The sequence below is a fragment of the Kogia breviceps genome, chromosome 19 (assembly GCF_026419965.1).
Source record: "Kogia breviceps isolate mKogBre1 chromosome 19, mKogBre1 haplotype 1, whole genome shotgun sequence".
Classification (NCBI taxonomy): Eukaryota; Metazoa; Chordata; class Mammalia; order Artiodactyla; family Physeteridae; genus Kogia; species Kogia breviceps.
The window spans coordinates 24,216,938-24,240,616 of record NC_081328.1 but is presented as its reverse complement, the minus strand read 5'-3'; the positions used below and the strand labels follow the sequence as shown (position 1 = coordinate 24,240,616).

Genomic DNA, 23,679 nt, shown 5'->3' with positions numbered 1-23,679 from the left:
GTAGGATTGATGAACAGCCTGGGCAAGACAACTGATACAATAAAATAATTCTACCACCATCTATGAGTAAATCTAGAGGGATTTGGAACAGTATCTAATTTTTTTCCATATTTTGTGAAAGGAAGACCAATCACTAGGAGAAGGTACTAGCTCATCTGGTGAACAACACTACAACCTATCCATAAAGAACAATAAATTTCAGAATTCCCTGGCAGTCCAGTGGTTAGGGCTCCAAGCTTCCACTGCAGGGGGAAGGGGTCAGTCCCTGGTTGGGGAACTAAGATCCTGCATGCCATGCTGTGAGGCCAAAAAAAATTAAAAAAAAAAAAAAAAAGTACAAGCAATCTATCCAGATAAGCATCTTGTAGAGGGAGAACAGACATCAGTTTATCACTTAAAACTGGCTTCTTGTACATCCATGATCATGGCAGCATTATTTACAATAGCCAAAAAGTGAAAGCAATCCAAGTGTCCATCGATGGATGAATGGAAAAACAAAATGTGGTAGCTACATACAAGGGAATATTACTTAGCATTAAAAAGGAAGGAAATTCTGACAAATGCTACAACATGAATGAGCCTTGAAGATATCACACTAATTGAAATAAGTTAATCACAAAAGGATAAATACTGTATGATTCTACTCATATGAGGTAGCTAGGTTGTCAAATTCATAGAGACAGAAAGTAGAATGATGGTTGCCAGGGGCTGCAGAGAAGGATGGAATGGATATGGAGTTTCAGTTTGGGAAGATGAGAAAAGTTCTGGAGATGGATGGTGGTAGTGGTAGTACATAATGTGAATGTACTTAATGCCACCGAGTTGTACACTTAAAAATGGTTAAAAAGGTAAATTTTGTGTTATGTATATTTTACCACAAAAATGGCGTCTTTACAGTCTAAAGAACAGTGACAATGATTACAGTAATATCTTAATTTATATAACATCTTTTTTTTTCAAGTAACTAAAATGCATTATTCTGTCATCTAATTAATCCTGAGGAGTGAAGAGATGACCGAAAGAACCTCTACACTATATGACTAATAAGCAAAGTCAATGGTTTCTAAATCTTGCTGCAAATTGGAATCACCTGGGGAGCTTTAAAAAAATACTGAGATCGAGGGCTTTTACCCCCATACATTCTGATTTAATTGGTATAGAGTACAACCTAGGCATCAGGATTTTTAAAAGCTGACCAAAGGATACAGAATGAGTAATACCTAACTATGATCATTCTCTAAACACTTCAACTCCATATCAGAATAAGAAGGAGAGGCCATATGGTGATAGAAAATACTAAAATAAGAATTTGGAATATGAATAGACCCAACTGCAACCCTACTTTGAAAGCAGAGTAGGAATTCTTGATAATGACAAAGGTAAAGACTATAAAGCAACTACAGATCTCTTATAGGGAGGCAGACTGAAGAACAACAACAACAAATCCTCTTTTTTTCAGTGAACAAATGTCATTTATTTAATTGAGATTTTATTGTATTGATAGGTTCAAATAATGGACAACAGCACATCACAAATAGGCATGTTTAAAGAAACAATAGTCTGTATGGCTCTGTAATAGTCGCAGAATGAGTTATGTAGTGAGTTATGCATGAGCAACAAACCCTCTTAGCCTTAATGATTGGGCTTTTTTTTTTTTTTTTTAATGATTGGGCTTTAAAACAGCATTTGTCAGTACTTCCCTGGTGGTCCAGTAGTTAAGACTCTGAGCTCCCAATGCAGGGGGCCTGGGTTCAATCCCTGGTCAGGGAGCTAGATCCCGCAGGCTGCAACAAAGATCCTGTGTGCCACAACTAAAAACCAGTAGAGCCTAATAAATAAATATGTTTTTTAAAAAAAGCATTTGGCACACAGCTTCTAATAACAAGCATCTAAACACAATAATTTTATTAAAGTGAGCTTCCTTCATTAACAAAGCTGCCAATCAAGGAATTAAAGTATAGAAACCAATAAAAATGCAAAAAGACAGAGACTAGCCTGATGTCACCAGAGATTTATAGGACTTCATTCAGAAGAGAACCATGATCCACCAGAGGGCAGACAGCAGAAGCAAGAAGAACTACAATCCTGCAGCCTGTGGAATGAAAACCACAACCACAGAAAGACAGACAAAATGAAAAAGCAGAAGACTACATCCCAGATGATGGAACAAGATAAAATCCCAGAAAAACAACTAAATGAAGTAGAGATAGGCAAACTTCCAGAAGAAGAATTCAGAATAATGATAGTGAAGATGATCCAGGACCTCGGAAAAAGAATGGAAGCAAAGATCGAGAAGATGTAAGAAATGTTTAACAGAGACCTAGAAGAATTAAAGAGCAAACACCTAGAAGAATTAAAGAACAAACAAACAGAGATGAACTATACAATAACTGAAATGAAAAATACACTAGAAGGAATCAATAGCAGAATAACTGAGGCAGAAGAACAGATAAGTGACCTGGAAGACAGAATGGTGGAAATCACTGCTGCAGAACAGAATAAAGAAAAAAGAATGAAAAGAAATGAAGACAGCCTAAGAGACCTCAGGAACAACATTAAACGCACCAACATTCACATCATAGGGGTCCCAGAAGGAGAAGAGAGAGAGAAAGGACCCGAGAAAGTATTTGAAGAGATTATAGTTGAAAACTTCCTTAACATGGGAAAGGAAATAGCCTCCTAAGTCCAGGAAGTGCAGACAGTCCCAGGCAGGATAAACCCAAGGAGAAACACACCGAGACACACAGTAATCAAAGAGACAAAAATTAAAGACAAATTATGAAAAGCAACAAGGGAAAAATGACAAATAACATACAAAGGAATCTCCACAAGGTTAACAGCTGATTTCTCAGCAGAAACCCTGCAAGCCAGAAGGGAGTGGCATGATACATTTAAAGTGATGAAAGGGAAGAACCTACAACCATGAATACTCTACCCCGCAAGGATCTCATTCAGATTCAACTGAGAAATCAAAAGCTTTACAGACAAGCAAAAGCTAAGAGAATTCAGCACCACCACACCAGCTCTACAACAAATGCTAAAGGAAATTCTCTAAGTGAGAAACACAAGAGAAGAAAAGGACCTACAAAAACAAACCCATAACAATTAAGAAAATGGTAAAAGGAACATACACATCAATAATTACCTTAAACGTGAATGGATTAAATGCTCCAACCAAAAGACACAGGTTCGCTGAATGGATACAAAAACAAGACTCATATATATGCTGTCTACGAGAGACCCACTTCAGACCTAGGGATGCATACAGACTGAAAGTGAGGGGATGGAAAAAGATATTTCATGCAAATGGAAATCAAAAGAAAGCTGGAGTAGCAATACTCATATCAGATAAAACAGACTTTAAAATAAATAATGTTACAAGAGACAAGGAAGGACACTACATAATGATCAAGGGATCAATCCAAGAAGAAGACATAACAATTATAAATATATACACACCCAACATAGGAGCACCTCAGTACATAAGGCAAATGCACCCAACATAGGAGCACTTCAATACATAAGGCAAATGCTAACAGCTATAAAAGAGGAAATCAACAGTAACACAATAATAGTGAGGGACTTTAACACCTCACTTACAACAATGGACAGATTATCCAGACAGAAAATTAATAAGGAAACACAGGCTTTAAATGACACAATAGACCGGATAGATTTAATTGATATTTACAGGACATTCTATCCAAAAACAGCAGATTACACTTTCTTCTCAAGTGTACATGGAACATTCCCCAGGATAGATCACACCTTGGGTCACAAATCAAGCCTCAGCAAATTTAAGAAAACTGAAATTGTATCAAGCATCTTTTCTGACCACAATGCTATGAGATTAGAAATAAATTACAGGAAAAAAAAGTAAAAAACACAAACACATGGAGGCTAAATAATACACTACTAAATAACCAAGAGATCACTGAAGAAATCAAAGAGGAAATCAAAAAATACCTAGAGACAAATGACCATGAAAACACGATGATCCAAAACATATGGGATATAGCAAAAGCAGTTCTAAGAGGGAAGTTTATAGCAATACAATCCTACCTCAAGAAACAAGAAAAATTTCAAACAATCTAACCTTACACCTAAAGGAACTACAGAAAGAACAAACAAAACCTGAAGTTAGTAGAAGGAAAGAAATCATAAAGATCAGAGCAGAAATAAATGAAATAGAAACAAAGAAAACAATAGCAAAGATCAATAAAACTAAAAGCCAGTTCTCTGAGAAGATAAACAAAATTGATAAACCATTAGCCAGACTCATCAAGAAAAAGAGGGAGAGGACTCAAATCAATAAAATTAGAAATGAAAAAGGAGAAGTTACAACAGACACTGCAGAAATACAAAGTATTCTAAGAGACAAGCAACTCTATGCCAATAAAATGGACAACCTGGAAGAAACGGACAAATTCTTAGAAAGGTAAACCTTCCAAGACTGAACCAGGAAGAAATAGAAAATGTAAACAGACCAATTGCAAGCACTGAAATTGAGACTCTGATTAAAAATCTTCCAACAAACAATAGTCCAGGACCAGATGGCTTCACAGGTGAATTCTACCAAACATTTAGAGAAGAGCTAACAACCATCCTTCTCAAACTCTTCCAAAAAATTGCAGAGGGGGCTTCCCTGGTGGTGCAGTGGTTGAGAATCTGCCTGCCGATGCACGGGACACGGGTTCGTGCCCTGGTCCGGGAAGATCCCACATGCCGCAGAGCGGCTGGGCCTGTGAGCCATGGCGGCTGAGCCTGCGCGTCCCGAGCCTGTGCTCTGCAACGGGAGAGGCCAAGGCAGTGAGAGGCCCGCGTACCACACACACACACACACACACACACACACACACACACACACAAAAAAAAAAAAAAATTGCAGAGGAAGGAACACTCCCAAACTCATTCTATGAGGCCACCATCACCCTGATACCAAAACCAGACAAAGATACTACAAAAAACGAAAATTATAGACCAATATCACTGATGCATACATATATGCAAAATCCTCAACAAAATACTAGCAAACAGAATCCAACAACACATTAATAGGATCATACACCATGATCAAGTGGGATTTATCCCACGGATGTAAGGATTCTACAATATATGCAAATCAATCAATGTGATACACCATATTAACAAAATTGAAGGATAAAAACCATATGATCATCTCAATAGATGCAGAAAGAGCTTTTGACAAAATTCAACACCCATTTATGATAAAAACACTCCAGAAAGTAGGCATAGAGGGAACCTCCCTCAACATAATAAAGGCCATATATGAGAAACCCACAGCAAACATCATTCTCAATGATGAAAATCTGAAAGCATTTCCTCTAAGATTAGGAACAAGACAAGGATGTCCACTCTTGCCCCTATTATTCAACATAGTTTTGGAAGTCTTAGCCATGGCAATCAGAGAAGAAAAAGAAATAAAAGGAATACAGGGCTTCCCTGGTGGCACAGTGGTTGAGAATCTGCCTGCCGATGCAGGGGACACGGGTTCGTGCCCCGGTCCAGGAAGATCCCACATGCCGCAGAGCAGCTGGGCCCGTGAGCCACGGCCACTGAGCCTGCGCATCCGGAGCCTGTGCTCCACAACGGGAGAGGCCACAGCAGTGAGAGGCCCGCATACTGCAAAAAAAAAAAAAAAAAAAAAAAAAAGGAATACAAATTGGAAAAGAAGAAGTAAAACTGTCACTGTTTGCAGATGACAGGATACTATACATAGAAAATCCTAAAGATGCTACCAGAAAACTACTAGAGCTAATCAATGAATTTGGTAAAGTTGCAAGATACAAAATTAATGCACAGAAATCTCTTGCATTCCTATACACTAACAATGAAGGATCAGGAAAAGAAACTAAGGAAACAATCCCATTCACCATTGCAACAAAAAGAATAAAATACCTAGGAATAAACCTACCTAAGGAGACAAAAGACCTGTACTCAGAAAACTGTAAGACACTGATGAAAGAAATCAAAGATGACACACACAGATGGAGAGATACACCATGTTCTTGGATTGGAAGAATCAGTAATGTGAAAATGACTATACTACCCAAAGCAATCTACAGATTCAATGCAATCCCTATCAAACTACCAATGGCATTTTTCACAGAACTAGAACAAAAAATATCACAATTTGTATGGAGACACAGAAGACCCCGAATAGCCACAGCAACCTTGAGGAAAAAACACGGAGCTGGAGGAATCAGACTCCCTGACTTCAGACTATACTACAAAGCTACAGTAATCAAGACAATATGGTACTGACACAAAAACAGAAATATAGATCAATGGAACAGGATAGAAAGCCCAGAGATAAACTCACGCACCTATGGTCAACTAATCTATGACAAAGGAGTCAAGGATATACAATAGAGAAAAGACAGTCTCTTCAATAACTGGTGCTGGGAAAACTGGATGGCTACATGTAAAAGAATGAAATTAGAACACTCCCTAACACCATACACAAAAATAAACTCAAAATGGATTAAGGACCTAAAGGTAAGACCAGACACTATAAAACTCTTAGAGGAAAACATAGGAAGAACACTCTCTGACATAAATCACAGCAAGATCTTTTTTGACCCACCTCCTAGAATAATGGAAATAAAAACAAAAATAAACAAATGGGACCTAATGAAACTTAAAAACTTTTGCAAAACAAAGGAAACTATAAGCAAAACAAAAAGACTAGTCTCAGAATGGGAGAAAATATTTGCAAATGAAGCAATGGACAAAGGATTAATCTCCAAAATGTATAAACAGCTCATGCAGCTTGATATTTAAAAAACAAACAACCCAATCAGAAAATGGGCAGAAGACCTAAATAGACATTTCTCCAAAGAAGACATACAGATGGCCAAGAAGCGCATGAAAAGTTGCTCAACATCACTAATTATTAGAGAAATGCAAATCAAAACTACAGTGAGGTATCACCTCACACCAGTTAGAATGGGCATCATCAGAAAATCTACAAACAACAAATGCTGGAGAGGGTGTGGAGAAAAGGGAACCCTCTTGCACTGTTGGTGGGAATGTAAACTGATACAGCCACTATGGAGAACAGTGTGGCAGTTCCTTAAAAAACTAAAAATAGAATTTCCACATGACCCAGCAATCCCACTACTGGGCATATACCCAGGGAAAACCATAATTCAAAAAGACACATGCACCCCAGTGTTCATTGCAGCACTATTTACAACAGCCAGGTCATGGAAGCAACTTAAATGTCCATCGACCAACGAATGGATAAAGCAGAGGTGGTACATGTACACAATGGAATATTACTCAGACATAATAAGGAACGAAACTGGGTCACTTGTAGAGACGTGGATGGATCTAGAGACTGTCATACAGAGTGAAGTAAGTCAGAAAGAGAAAAACAAATATTGTACATTAACGCATATATGTGGAGTCTAGAAAAATGGTACAGATGAACTGGTTTGCTAGGCAGAAACAGAGACACAGATGTAGAGAACAAATGTATGGACACCAAGGGGGGAAAGTCGGGGGCGGGGGGGAAGAATTGGGAGATTGGGATTGACATATATACACTAATATGTATAAAGTAGATAGCTAATGAGAACCTGCTGTATAGCACAGGGAACTCCACTTTGCTGTATAGTAGAAACTAACACAACACTGTAAAACAACTACACTCCAATAAAAAATAAAATACATAGAGAGAGAGAAAAAAAAGAAGAGAACCTTGTATACTCATCAGAGAAGATAAGTGTTTGAGAATCACAGTGGCTGAGTTGATTTGAGAACTGAAAGGCCTCCAGGGACAGGAACATTGCATCTACTCATTTGGGATTTTTTTTTTTTTTTTTTGGCCACACCATGCAGCTTGTGGGATTTTAGTTCCCTGCCCAGGGATCAAACCCAGGCCCTTGGCAATGAGAGCACGGAGACCTAACCACTGGATGGCCAGGAAATTCCCTGGGAATGTTAACTCCTACTGAGAGCACTCTCTAGGATTTGGAGGCTATTACCTTAACGAAATCTCATCCATAATCCAATAGCTACAAAACGAGAAGTCCTTTCTTCAGGAATGGATTGAACTTTCCTCTTAAACATTCATTTTCCCTTAACTATAAAGTAACCCATCAGAACATAAGAGAGTGTAGCTTGCACAATAAGACTGATATCTGGGTGTTATTAGGGTGATTAATATCTGGCTGATATTACCCTATCTTGGTTTAGGGTAATATCATTGTAGAAATTGGAGGAGCATTATTGAGTCTAATTTTCTGCACCTCTTGATGTTTTTTTAATCCAAAAGGTATTTTCCTAAGTCAACACGTGTTCAAAAGGCCTACACACAGCATGGCAATGACTGTGATTAACAACCTCCTTCTAACAAAACGCACATCTACTGAAATCAGTACAATCTGGATACCTAACCAACTTGAAGTCTCCTACTTGAAAAAAAATTCAAAGAAAGCTTAAAGTGTAAGAAGATGCCCTAGGGAAGACAAATTTTCAAAATAATTCAGTTACAGAAGGGCACTGATAAGTTCTGGGATACAGGAAACCCCTGTTCAATGGGATATTGAGCAACATAATGACATTCCAACAGTTAATGGTGGAATCATAGTACTTCAGAATTTGGGGCCAAAGGAGTCTTTAGAGGTGATTTCAAGAAATGCTCTTATTTTTACCATAAATAATGTGAGAGTTGGAACTTTATTGAGGGGAGGTACTCCTAATGATAGCGACAGTTGAAATTTAAGTGATACTTTAGAAATTTTACATTTAGTTCCTATCTTTAATACTTTAAACTTGGATTTAGTATACATCAAAATAAAAAATATTTAGTCATCTACAAGAACTAAACTGAATACTAGTTCATTTTGAATCCTCCCACAAGTATCTACTGACTCTTTTTGTGTGTGTGTGTGCTGAAACCCAGGAACCAACCAGGGGCCCCTCCTGACTCTTAATGGCTTCTCTGGCCATCAATGATCAGGACTGTGAAAAATTAGAAGCTAAGAATGAGGACTTTCTAATACAGGGTGTAATAGACTGCATGTTTATATCTCCTCAAAATTCATGTATTAAAACCTAACCCCCAATGTGATGGTGTTAGAAAGTGGGACTCTGGGGAGGTGATTAGGTCCTGAGGGTGGAGCTCTTATGAATGAAATTAGTGTCCTTAAAATAGAGACCCCAGAGAGCTCCTTTGTCCCTTCTGCCATGTGAGGACACAGCAAGAAGATGGCAGTCTATGAGCCAGGAAACTGGCTCTCACCAGACACTGAATCTGTTGGCACCTTGATCCTGGATTTCCCAGCATCCAGAACTGTGAGAAAAAAATTCTGTTATTTATAAGCCACCTAGTCAATGGTATTTTTGTCATAGCAGCAGAATGAAGTAAGACACAGAGTAGACAAACTTTTTCTGTAAGGAGCCAGATAGCAAATACTTTAGGCTTTATGGGCCACATGGCCTCTATTGCAACTACTCAACTCTGCTGATGCAGTATGAAACCACAGATAATATGTAAATGTATGGTATGGTTGTGTGTTCCAATTCAACTTTATTTATGGATACTGAAATTTGAATCATTTCCAAGTGTCATGAAATATTCTTCTTTTGATCCCCACCCCCCGCAACCATTTAAAATGTAGAAAAATTTACTTAGCTTAGCTACATGCTTAGCTTGCAGGCCATATAAAAACAATCAGTGAGTTAGACTTGGCCCATAGGCCACAGTTTACCAACTTCTGCTCTAATAGCACACACCACAGCTTTAACCAAGAGAAATCTAACCAAAATAGGAGAATATTTCATCAAATCGAATATTATTATACAGTTGTCCAAAAAATTATCTTTTCTCCAAAGAAGATCTACAAATGTCCAACAAGCACATGAAAAGATGTTTAACATCATTAGTCATGAGGGAAATGCAATCAAACCCACAATAAGATAGATACCACTTCATACCTACTTAGGATGACTATAGTGATAATAAAAAGCAGAAAATAACAAGTGCTAGGGAGGATGTGGAGAAATGGGGACTCTTGTCCATTGCTGGTGGGAATGTAAAACGGTTCAGCCATTATGGAAAATAGCTTGCCAGTTCCTCAATAGTTAAACATAGAATTACCAAATGATCCAGCAATTCCACTCTTAGGTATATCCCCAAAAGAATTGATATCAGATACTCAAATTCATGTACAATGTTTATAGCAGCACTATTCACAATAGCCAAAAGGTAGAAATAGCCCAAATGCCCATCAGCAGATGAGTGGATAAAAAACTGTCATATATACATACAACGTAATACTATTTAGCCATAAGAAGGAATGAAGTTCTGATATACATGTTACCTTGTGGATGAACTTTGAAAACATCATGCCAAGTGAAATAAACCAGACACAAAAAGGTCACACATTGTATGATTTCATTTATACAAAATATCCAGAATAGGTAAATCCATAGAGATGGAACACAGATTGTTGGTTGCCAAGGGCTTGGGGGAGGACGGAACGAAGAGCAACTGCTTAATGAATGTGGGGTTTTCTTTTGGAGTGATGCAAATGTTTTGGAACTAGATAGAGGTTGCACGAACATTGTGAATGTCCTAAATCCCATGGAACTTTTCACTTTAAAGTCGTTAATTTTCTGTTATGTGAATTTCTCCTAAAAATGTATACTTTCCTATCAGTTTGAAATGATGGGACAAAAAGAAGGGGAAAGCAGAAGATGGCCATAAAAATAAAACTCATAACCAAACACATCTCAGTTTTCAATGTCAGAGCATAGTAACGAGATATAGGATGGTTATCTTTAGTAAGACATATGCAATTCTTAGTTCCAGCAAAATAGAACTGTACAGGACACTACTTTTGTAACCCTAGTGTACCTGGCACTGTACCAACTCCAGAGTAGTTGTTAATAAGCACTAATTAAAAGCAACCTATGGGTTGAATTTGACTCCCCAGATGTTCAAAACTTATCTTTCGTTGGCTAATTAAAGATTGTTCATTGAGACAGAAAGTAAAATAGGTTTTCCAGGGTCTGGGGGGAGGAGAGGAATAGGAATTGTTTAGTACAGAGTTTCAGTTTTGCAAAATGAAAAGAGTTCTGGAGATGGATGGTGGTGATGGTAGCAGAACAATGTGAATGTACTTAATGCCACTGAACTATACACTTAAAAATGGTTAAGGGCTTCCCTGGTGGCGCAGTGGTTGAGAATCTGCCTGCCAATGCAGGGGACACGGGTTCGAGCCCTGGGCTGGGAGGATCCCACATGCCGTGGAGTAACTAGGCCCGTGAGCCACAACTACTGAGCCTGCGCGTCTGGAGCCTGTGCTCCACAACGAGAGAGGCCGCGATAGTGAGAGGCCCGTGCAACTGCGATGAAGAGTGGCCCCCGCTTGCCACAACTAGAGAAAGCCCTCGCACAGAAACGAAGACCCAACACAGCAAAAATTTTTTTAAAAATTTTTAATGGTTAAGATGGTAAACTTTATGTTATGTGTATTTTACCACAATTTTTTTAAGATTGCTTTTTTCCAAGGATCTTTTTTAAAAAGTATATTAGTAAGATAACAGTGTATAAACATTGAGTGCCACAAGTAATACTCTAGTTGCTGGAGATACAGCAATGAACAAAACAAAATCCTTGCCCTCATGGAACTAACCTTCTAGAGGGGGTGAAAAATAATAAATATAAAATGTCAAGTAGTGATGAACATTATAGAAGAAAACCAAGGAAAAAGAATAGGGACTGAAGGAGGGCAGGACATGGAGAATAGGGTGCTACTACAGACAATAGGATCAGGAAGGTCCCTATAATGAGCTGGCATTTGAGCAGAGAGCTGAATGAAATGAAGGAGCAAGTCGCGTGAATACCTGGGTGAAGAGCATTTCGGGCAGAGGGAACAGCAAGTGTGACGGCAGGACCATATGCTTGGGGCATTCAAACAACAGTGAAGGGGCTGCTATGGCTGGAATAGATGAGAGAGACAGAAGGTGGTAGGAGATAAAGTCAGAGCAGTTACCAGGAGCCAAATCACAGTAAGGATTTTTAGATTTTATTCTAAATGTGATGGAAAACCACTGGAAAAAATTAAACAGGGAAATAATTTTAAAGTATCACTCTGATTGCTGTGTGGAGAAAAAACTGTAGGGGCACACAGTGGAAGCAGAAAGAACTAGGCAAGAGATGTAGTGGCTTGGACCATGGTGATAGCCTGTAAAGGTGATAAGAAATGGTCAGATTCTGGATCTACACTGAGACAGAGCTGACAGAACTTGCTGATGGGTTGGATGTGGGATGTGAGAGAAGAGAGTCAAGGAAGATTCCAAGACTTCTGGTTGACTAGAGGTGACTAGAAGTATTATTTCCTGAAATAAGTAAAACTGGGGAAAGGGTGGCATTATAATGCACTGGGGACACTACTCGACATCCAACCAAAAAGTGGCAAGGGGAAAAAGATATGCACATCTGGAGTTCAGAGAAGATAGAGGCTTAGATATAAATTTAGGAATCATCACCATTTAGACAATAAAAGCAATGAGACTTGTTGGTATAACCTAGGAAATGAATAGAGAGAGAAGGAAAGGGGTCTAAGAATTGCCCTCTGGGACTCATCAATATTTAGAAGTCAGGGAAGATAAAGAAGATTCGGTAAAAGAAACTACAAAGTGGCCAGTGAGGTTAAAGGAAAACCAGGAAAGGGTGATGTTCCAGAAGCCAAGTGAAGAAAGTATTTCAGGAAGGTTGAGGTAGTCTGTTCAAATGCTGCTGAGGTACAGTCAAGTGGGACTGAGAATGGACCACAGGATTTGGCAACATGGCAGTAATTGGAAACCTTGACATGAACAGTTTCAGCTGCGTAGCCGGAATGAAAACCTGATTGGAAAACCTGGTTGAGATAAGGATAGGCTTTCAAAGAGCTTTTCTCTAAGAGGAAGAGAAAAAAGGAGGGGTAGCTGGATGAAAATATGAATGAAGGGAAGGTGAGAGGAATTTCTTTTAACATAGAACCTATGATGGCATGTTTGTATGCTGATGGGAATCATCTAACATAAAAGGTAAGATGTAATTATTGAAGAGTAAGGGGGGATAACTGTTCAGGGCTAAGCCTGTGAGTACACAAAAGGGGACTGTGTACACATATGGGAGGACTGGCTTTCTTCCATTATAATAGGAAGAAAGGCAGAGTGTAGAGTTACACAAGTGGTAGACTGATAAATTTGTTGGTGGAAAGATAGGAAAGTTCTCTTCTAGCTGCTTCTATTTTCTCAGTAAGAAACAAGGTCATAGCTGAGAATGAAAAGAGAGGAGTTGTGTTGGAAGTTGGAGCAGAGAGAAGATATGATAAAGTGCCTTTGGAAAATGGGGAGTGTACTGACTAGGGAAATATTATAGAACTGCTGGCAACACTAAGAGCCCACATGAATTTAAAGTGAGACCAGTCATTTGAAAAGCATTTGACAGTAATAAACATCAAAATAGTAAGTATTATGAAAATAATAATTTTGCTAAAATTCTGTTGCTACCATGTACTTACTATGTGCCAGGTGCCATACTAAGCCAGTTACATGTTTTATATAAACATATGTTTTATTATTGTCTTCATTTTACAGATGAAGAAACTCAGGCTCAGTGAAGTTAAGTAAATAGCAGAATCCAGATTTTAATTTAGTTTTTTCTAATACCAGAAGCTTTCTTCCTATTGACTGTGCTGTACAGCCTCTAATAGATAGTATATAAATTTTATACTGACTTTGGTTAAAATCTTTTAATGCCACAGGACCTTATATATGTAGCCATGTTTTCATAGACCAACTGTTTGTTAGGCTAAGTTCTATCAAGGAAGAAGAATTTGCAACTTCATGAATTGTATTTCTCCTTACACTTTCATTACAAAAGCTAACTTTTTAGCAAACAGGTTCTAGTTTAAGCATAAGTTACTTGCTCCCTGCCCCTAATAAAATGAAAATATGATTCGATGTCATAATAATGCCAAAATTTCACAACTCCTCTCTTTCACAGCAGGAAGCCAAGGTCAATTAAGACTCACCTGTCAACACCACTGACCAAAGGATAAGGCTTAATTAGAAAAAAAAAAAAAGGAAGAGTTAAAAAAGATAATTAATGTGCTAACTACTTAACAGTTACACTTACAACCATAAGAGGAAATTATTTCAACAGCAGGCACCAGAGTTCCTCTTGGGGAGGTAACTGTCTGTTGAAGACTATATCTTGACAGGTTGTCTTGGTTGGGCAAGATGAGGTCTCAAGGCCTCATTAGGAAACAGAAGAGATTCCTAACCTTCTCTGCCTAAGACACAAAATTCAGGGCCTGGTTAAAGAACATGAAAAAAAAAAGATATCAGAGAAGAGAAGGTGTGGTGCTAGTACAAGGAAAGAGGACAACACGACAGGAGGCCACACTGACTACTGACCAGGAAAGGTGAGAAGGCGGTAAACTGACTGAAGGCCCTTTAAAAAGAACAATGGCTAACATTCCATTTTAAATTATTTGCAATATTTTAAATGCAAACACTTTTTCAACCTCACCAAATCTTCAGAAAAGTGTGCTACACATACAAATACCTAATGTAAATGCTCAGGGGAGGGGAGAAATCAAAGTAAGGGGGCTGAGCTCTGCAGCTGGTCTGGCAAGGAGCAGACAGAACACCTACAGGAGGTGAGAAATGAATGAATCTAGAATTAAGCAAAAGCAGAAACTCAAAAATAAAAGCCACTGTAAGCCCTAGAAATTCTCATAAATCTTAGAAAAGCATTTCTGGTGTGGGATAAGGTTAGCTTGAATCAAATCGTATCTAAATCTCAAAAGTCGGGTTAATATCTGGGAGATAAATTTTTTTTCAAAACATTAAATTGCTCATTCCTATTATTTTGAGGCTTTTATATTCATACTATAGAAACTCTTTACAGTATTTAAACTATTTAAAATTTTTTTTAATTTAAAAAATCTAGAAAAATACAAAAAGGGAGATTTCCCCATAATCCCACCGTTGTGTACACTCATACACAAATTAAGAAGTAAAAAAAATACTTCTCTACACCTCCAATTCTACTTTCCTGGTGGTGACCACTGTTTTATGTATCAGTTTTATTTACTTCCAGACTTTTCCCTATAATTTTACAGTATATATATATATATTTTGTTCTAGAAAGGGGGTTGTACTAGACACAGTATGCTGCAACTTGCTTCATTCACTTAACATATTACGAACACTTTCTATCTTTCCAAGTAACAACATATCAAGCTACTTTATTTTGTTAAATAGTTGCACAGTGTTTCATTACATGAATTTATCATAGTTTGTCTAATACTCCACTGTCAGGCATTTATGCTTTTTTCCAAATGTTTGCTATTATAAATAACACACTACACTGAACTCTGTAGGAGAGATTCCTGGGAATGCGATTCCTGAGTCAAAGCACATAAGCATTTTAGTGATTTACAGATCATGCCAAATTGCCCTCCAAATGGCTCTACAAATTTACATTCCAATTACAGTGTATAGGAGGTTCCTTTTTCCCTACGCCTTTATCAACCTGGATATTATCAATAATTTAAGTTTTGTCAGATTAGCAAAAAAAAATTTTTTTGGTTGATTTATAACTTGCATTCCTCTGATTACTGATTTATCTGAGTGGTTCAACATCTTTCTATACACTTATTGATCATGTGTATTTCTTCAATTGAACTACACATTAATATTATTTTATTTCTTTTTATTGGATTGCTTTATTTCTTAATGATTTGTAGAAGCTTTTATGTATTATGAATACAATGCTTTATATTTTGTGTTATAAATATTTTCTCTTAGTCCATGTAACAGAGACTGCTAGTTGTCTCCTAATATTTACTCTTCTTTTAAATCATGCTATTGTTTACACAGGCAAATGGACACAGCTACAGACCACATTTCCAAGCTACCCTGCAGCCTGTTCGTGTGACTAAGTTCTAGTCAAACTGATGTGAGCATAAGCAGTGATTATGCTCATAAAAGGAAGGGATATTTATAGCACCCTGCTGGCTGACATGAGGATAGAGTGGTGGGCCATCTTTCACCATGTAACACCTGAGGGCTAGCAGAGAAAAGCGAAGCTTTTGTTTAAGACACTGGTTTTTGTTTTGTTTTGTTTTTTACAGTAGCCTAACTTATATGTGGACTAATATGGAATTTGGAATCTATAAGTGAGGTGCTGCTGTAATTCAAATTAAAATATGTGGTACTGGCTTAGCAGTCAGACAGCAGCAGGTGGTTAAGACACATCAGGCTAGAACATTGGTGATCTTTGAAATCTATGTCAAAACATTTGGTAAAATCATTGCCTGTGATACCCTGGAAAGCAGACCACATGCCAAGCGAGAATGTAACCATACGGGGAAAGGCTGACAAAATTCACAATGTGTTAGCTGTTTTCTTGATACATTCAGCAAAGCCCTAAAATAAGAGATGAACTCAGGCTAGAGGTAGCCAGGGTGCAAGCAGAGACGGAAGGGAATATTCCTCTGTCTGTGGTTGAAAACCAACTGACTAGCATTCAGTAATTTGGGGTGTGCATCAAAGAACTTTACTATCCCAACTTGAAACAGTAGTTAGAGGTACCTCTAAAGAGGGCCTCAAGCTTTTCTCAAGTATCTCTGATAGACTATGGCAAAGGTGAGATTAAGGCTGTTATCTTCCCAAACACTCTTTTTCAGATGATCTCAATATAGGTGCCATTAGGTTGAGAGAAGTGGATGGGCAAAGTGTAACTTGATTTTATTATATATTTAACTTAATTTTTAAGAAACTGCCAAACTGTTTCCAAAAGTGGTTATACTAGCAGTGTATGAGAGTTCCAGTGCCCTATCAACACCTGGTATGGTCATGTTTTATTCCTTTTTAAAAAATTTTAGCCATTCTAATTGGTGTGTAGTGATATCTCATTGCAGTTTTAACCTGACTTCTCTGATGATTAAACATCTATTCATGTGCTTACTGGCCATTTTTGTATCTTTTGTGAAATGTCTGTTCATATTGTACCCCATTTTTGAACTGCACTGTAAGAGTTTTTATATTCTAGACATGTCTTTGTTTTGATACATGTGCTGTCAATATTTTCTCCTAGGCTTTGGCTTGCCTTTTCATTTTCTGAATGATATCTATCAAAGAGCAGAAGTTTTAAATTTTGATGAAATCCAATTTATTATTTTTTTAATTGATCATACTTTTTGTGTTTTAAGAAATTTTTGCCCGAAGTAGCAAAGCTTGTCTCTTATTTTTTTTTCAAAAAGTTTTATAGTTTTTATATTTAGGTCTGTGATTCATTTTCAGTTAATTTTTTTTTCTTTTTTATCCCTTTTTTAGTTAATTTTTATGTATGGTGCGAGGTATGGCTCAATTTTTTTTAATTTTAGAATTTCATTTATTTTTTTATACAACAGGCTCTTATTAGTTATCCATTTTATAAATATCAGTGTATACATGTCAATCCCAATCGCCCAGTTCATCCCCCGCCCCCCCTTTCCCCACTTGGTGTCCATACATTTGTTCTCTACATCTGTGTCTCTATTTCTGCCCTGCAAACTGATTCATATGTACCATTTTCCTAGGTTCCACATATACGCGTTAATATATGATATTTGTTTTTCTCCTTCTGACTTACTTCACTCTGTATGACAGTTTCTAGATCCATCCACATCTCTGTAAATGACCCAATTTCGTTCCTTTTTATGGTTGAGTAATATTCCACTGTGTGTATTTCCAACATCTTCTTTATCCATTCATCTGTCGATGGGCATTTAGGTTGCTTCCATGACCTGGCTATTGTAAATAGTGCTGCAATGAACATTGGGGTGCATGTGTCTTTTTGAATTATGGTGTTCTCTGGGTATATGCCCAGTAGTGGAATTGCTGGGTTATATGGTAATTCTATTTTTAGTTTTTTAAGGAACCTCCATACTGTTCTCCATAGTGGCTGTATCAATTTACATTCCCACCAACAGTGCAAGAGGGTTCCCTTTTCTTCACACCCTCGCCAACATTTGTTTATAGATTTTCTGATGATGCCCATTCTAACTGGTGTGAGGTGATACCTCACTGTAGTTTTGATTTGCATTTCTCTAATAATTAGTGATGTTGAGCAGCTTTTCATGTGCTTCTTGGCCATCTGTATGTCTTCTTTGGAGAAATGTCTATTTAGGTCTCCTGCCCATTTTCTGATTGGGTTGTTTGTTTTTTTAATATCGAGCTGCATGAGCTGTTTACATATTTTGGAGATTAATCCTTTGTCCGCTGATTCGTTTGCAAATATTTTCTCCCATTCTGAGGGCTGTCTTTTCGTCTTGTTTGTAGTTTCCTTTGTTTTGCAAAAGTTTTTAAGTTTCATTAGGTCCCATTTGTTTATTTTTGCTTTTATTTCCATTACTCTAGGAGGTGGATCAAAAAAAGATCTTGCTGTGATTTATGTCAGAGAGTGTTCTTCCTATGTTTTCCTCTAAGAATTTTATAGTGTCCGGTCTTAACTTTAGGTCCTTAATCCATTTAGAGTTTATTTTTGTGTATGGTGTTAAGGAGTGTTCTAACTTCATTCTTGTGCATGTAGCCATCCAGTTTTCCCAGCACCAGTTATTGAAGAGACTGTCTTTTCTCCATTGTATATCCTTGACTCCTTTGTCATAGATTAGTTGATCATAGGTGTGTGGGATTATCTTTGGGCTTTCTATATTGTTCCATTGATCTACACTTCTGTTTTTGTGCCAGTACCATACTGTCTTGATTACTGTAGCTTTGTAGTATAGTCTGAAGTCTGATTCCTCCAGCTCCGTGTTTTTTCCTCAAGGTTGCTTTGGCTATTCGGGGTCTTTTGTGTCTCCATACAAATTGTGAAATTTTTTTGTTCTAGTTCTGTGAAAAATGCCATTGGTAGTTTGATAGGGATTGCACTGAATCTGGAGATTGCTTTGGGTAATATAGTCATTTTCGCAATGTTGATTCTTACAATCCAAGAACATGGTATGTCTCTCCATCTGTTTGTATCATCTTTAATTGCTTTCAGCAGGGTCTTATAGTTTTCTGCATACAGGTCTTTTATTTCCCTAGGTAGGTTTACTCCTAGGTACTTTATTCATTTTGTTGCAATGGTAAATGGGAGTGTTTCCTTAATTTCTCTTTCAGATTTTTCATCATTAGTGTATACGAATGCAAGAGATTTCTGTGCATTCATTTTGTATCCTGGTACTTTACCAAATTCATTGATTAGCTCTAGTAGTTTTCTGGTGGCATCATTAGGATTCTCTATGTATAGTATCATCTCATCTGCAAACAGTGACAGTTTTACTTCTTCTTTTCCAATTTGTATTCCTTTTATTTTTTTTCTTCTCTGATTGCTGTGGCTAGGACTTCCAAAACTATGTTGAATAATAGGGGCGAGAGTGGACATCCTTGTCTTGTTCCTGATCTTAGAGGAAATGCTTTCAGATTTTCACCATTGAGAATGATGTTTGCTGTGGGTTTGTCATATATGGCCCTTATTATGTTGAGGTAGGTTCCCTCTGTGCCCACTTTCTAGAGAGTTTTTATCATAAATGGGTGTTGAATTTTGTCAAAAGATCATCATTTCTTTTCATTCTTTTTTCTTTATTCTGTTCCATGGAAGTGAATTCTACCATCTGTCTCCCAGGTCACTTATCTGTTCTTCTGCCTCAGTTATTCTGCTACTGATTCCTTCTATTGTATTTTTCATTTCAGTTACTGTATTGTTCGTCTCTGTTTGTTTGTTCTTTAATTCTTCTAGGTCTTTGTTAAACATTTCTTGCATCTTCTCGATCTTTGCCTCCATTCTTCTTCCAAGGTCCTGGATCATCTTCACTATCATTATTCTGAATTTTTTTTCTGGAAGGTTGCCTATCTCCACTTCATTTAGTTGTTTTTCTGGGGTTTTATCTTGTTCCTTCATCTGGCACATAGCCCTCTGTCTTTTCATCTTGTCTATCTTTCTGTGAATGTGGTGTTTGTTCCACAGGATGCAGGATTGTAGTTCTTCTTGCTTCTGCTGTCTGCCCTCTGGTGGATGAGGCTATCTAAGAGGCTTGTGCAAGTTTCCTGATGGGAGGGACTGGTGGTGGGCAGAGCTCAGTAAAACTTTAATCTGCTTATCTGCTGATGGGTGGGGCTGGGTTCCCTCCCAGTTGGTTGTTTGGCCTGAGGCAATCCAACACTGGAGCCTACCTGGCTCTTTGGTGGGGCTAATGGCTGACTCTGGCAGGGCTCATGCCAAAGAGTACTTCCCAGAACTTCTGCTGCCAGTGTCCTTGTCCTCACATTGAGCCACAGCCACCCCCCGCCTCTGCAGGAGACCCTCTAACACTAGCAGGTAGGTCTGGTTCAGTATCCTATGGGGGTCACTGCTCCTTCCCCTGGGTCCTGATGCACATACTACTTTGTGTGTGCCCTCCAAGAATGGAGTCTGTTTCCCCCAGTCCTGTCGAAGTCCTGCAATCAAATCCTGCTAGCCTCCAAATTCTGATTCTCTAGGAATTCCTCCTCCTGTTGCCAGACCCCCAGGTTGGGAAGCCTGACGTGGGGCTCAGAACCTTCACTCCAGTGGGTGGACTTCTGTGGTCTAAGTGTTCTCCAGTCTGTGAGTCACCCACCCAGCAGTTATGGGATTTGATTTTATTGTGATTGAGCCCCTCCTACCGTCTCACTGTGGCTTCTCCTTTGTCTTTGGATGTGGGGTATCTTTTTTGGTGAGTTCCAGCGTCTTCCTGTCGACGACTGTTCAGCAGTTAGTTTTGATTCCGCTGCTCTTGCAAGAGGGAGTGAGTGCACATCCTTCTACTCCACCATCTTGCTCCTTCAGGCCGAGGTATGGGTCAATGTTAATTTTTGTTGAAAACACATTCCTTTTTCCATTGCACTGCCTTAGCACCTTTGTTGAAAATCAATTGACCACATATGTACAGATCTATTTCTGGACTCTCTATTTTGTTTCATTCATCTATAGGTCCCTCTTTTCACCAATACCAAACATTTTGATTATTTTAGCTTCATGGTAAGTCTTGAAATCTGGTAAAGTCTCCTCCAATATTTTATTTTTAAAAATTGCTTTGGTTAATCTCTGTCCTTTGCATTTTCTTTTAAATTTTAGAATCAGCTTGTCATTAAAGAAAAAAAAGTCTACTAGAATTTTGATTAGGATTGCATTGAATTTATAGATCAACTTGGGGAGAACTCTCACTTTAACAATACTGGGTATTCTTATCCATGAACATGGCACATCTTTCCATTTATTTGTCTTCTTTAATTTCTGTCAGCAAAATTTGTAGTTTTCAGCATAGAGGCCTTAGACATCCTTTGTTCAACTTATTCCTAGGTATCTTATGATTTGGGGCCTACCATAAATGTTTGATTTTTTTTAAAATTTCATTTTCCAATTGTGTGCTTTCCAATCTTTATGCCTTTTACTTCTTTTTCTTGCCTATTGCAATGGCTAGGTCCACCAGTACAATACTGAGTACAAGTGGTAAAGTAGGCATCCTTGCCTTGTTCCCAATCCCTTGAGTAAATAGTTTAGTCTTTCACTATTAATCGTGATCCTCACTATACATATTTCATAGATACTCTTTATCAGTTTGAGAAATGTTCTACTATTCCTACTTTGCTGAGAGTTTTTATACGAATGAGTGCTGAAGTCTGTCAGGTGCTCTCCCTGAATCTACTGAAATCATCATAGAGTTTTTTCTCCTTTACTCTATTAATATGGTGAATAATATTAGCATTTGAAATTCAATCAAGCCTAGCATTCTTGAGACAAACTCTACTTTGTTTGTCTATCATCCTTTTTACATATTGTTGCATTCAATTTACTTATATTTTGTTAATTATTTTTGCATCTATATTCATGAGGATTATTAGTCTGTAGTTTTCTTTCTTCTTTTGAGGAAAATGTTTGATAACCAACTTCTTTAATCTATACAGGGCTATTCATTGGTTCTTCTTGTGTGAATTTTGACAAGGTGTTTTTTTTAAGAACTGTGGCTATTCCATTTCCCTGGTTGTGTTCATTAACATAAGACTGTTCATAGTATTCTCTTACTATCCTTTTACTATTCTCAGATTCTGAGGTGTCAATCTCTTTTCATTCTTGGTAGTTATGATTTGTGTTCTCTTTTTCCTGATCAGTGTAGCTAGGAGTTTGTCAATTTTGTTGATCTTTTCAAAAGCCAGTTTTATATTTGTTAGTCTTCTCAATTGTCTGTTTTCTATATCATTGATTTCTATTTTTATTTTTAATATTTACTTTGGGTTTACTTTCCTCTTCTTTTTCTAGTTTCATATGGTAAAACCTCAGGTCATTGATTTTAGATCTTACTCCTTTTCTAATATTAGCATTTAAAGCTACACATTTCATTCTAACGTTGCTTTAGCTGCATCCCACAAACTGTGATGTTGTATTTTCATTGTCAAAATATTTTCTAATTTTCCTTGTGATTTTGTCTTTGATTCAGAAATTATTTAGAAGTATGTCACTTTATTTCCAGATATTTGAGGGTCTCCTAATTACTGTTACTGATTTCTAATTTAATCCTGTTATATTCAGAGAGTACACTTTGTTGACTTCAGTTGTTTTAAATGTATTGAGACTTGTTTTATGGCCCAATGAATGACCTATCCTGGTAAATGTACTATATGCACTTGAGAACAATGTATATTCTGCAGTTGTGGGATGCTCAGTGTACTATAAATGCCAATTAGATCAAGGTGTTTATGTTGTTCAGATCTTCTATGTCTTTACTGATATTTTGTCTAGTTATTCTATCAATTGCTTAGACAGAAGTGTTAAAATATCCTAGTACATTGAGGAATTGTGTTTCCCCCTTTAATTTTTGTCAATTTTTGCTTCATGTATTTTGAAGCTTTATTATTACAAAGAACACATTTATAGTTGATACACTTCCCTGATGAATTGTTCATCATTATGAAGTGGCCCTCTTTATAACACTCTTTGTCTTAAAGTCTATTTTTTCTGATATTTAAAAATAACCATACCAGCCTTCTCATTCTTCCTGTTTGCATGTTGTATCTTTTTCTATACACTTACTTTCAACCTACATGTTTCCTGTAGCCAGCCTATAGTAGGAGTTTGCCCTTTTATCTACTCTAGCAATCTCTGTCTTTGAGATTTTAAGACCATTTACATATAATAGTTGTATTGGCTAAATTTGGGTCAACCATTTTATTAGTTTTCTCTGTCTTCCTTATTTTTAATTCCTTGCTTCCTCCTTTCCTGCCTTTTTTGGATTATTTCTATACCAATTTTGGTGATTACTCTCGAAGCTACAGTATGTCTCCTCGTTACCTGCTGCCTAAAGACCACCCTGCAGAATTTCCTTTACTGTTTATCTGCTGTGGCACATGCTCTCTGTTTTGTGTTTATCTGAAAATGTCTTCATTTTTGCCATCATTATTGAAGGATCTTTTGGCTGGGTAGAGATTTCCAGGACTGCAGATTTTTTTTTTTTAAAGGACTTCTTTGGTTACTTCTTTTTTTAAAAAAAATTTTATATATTTATTTATTTTTGGCTGTGTTGGGTCTTCGTTTCTGTGCGTGGGCTTTCTCTAGTTGTGGCGAGCAGGGGCCACTCTTCATCACAGTGCGCGGGCCTCTCACTG

General features: G+C 37.5%; 1 protein-coding gene across 1 annotated transcript in view; it reads right to left on the bottom strand.

The window, feature by feature from the left end:
* The window catches only part of HSF5 (heat shock transcription factor 5), a 49,253-nt gene that overhangs the window by 1,690 nt on the left and 23,884 nt on the right, over positions 1–23,679 (bottom strand). The window lies entirely within an intron of this gene.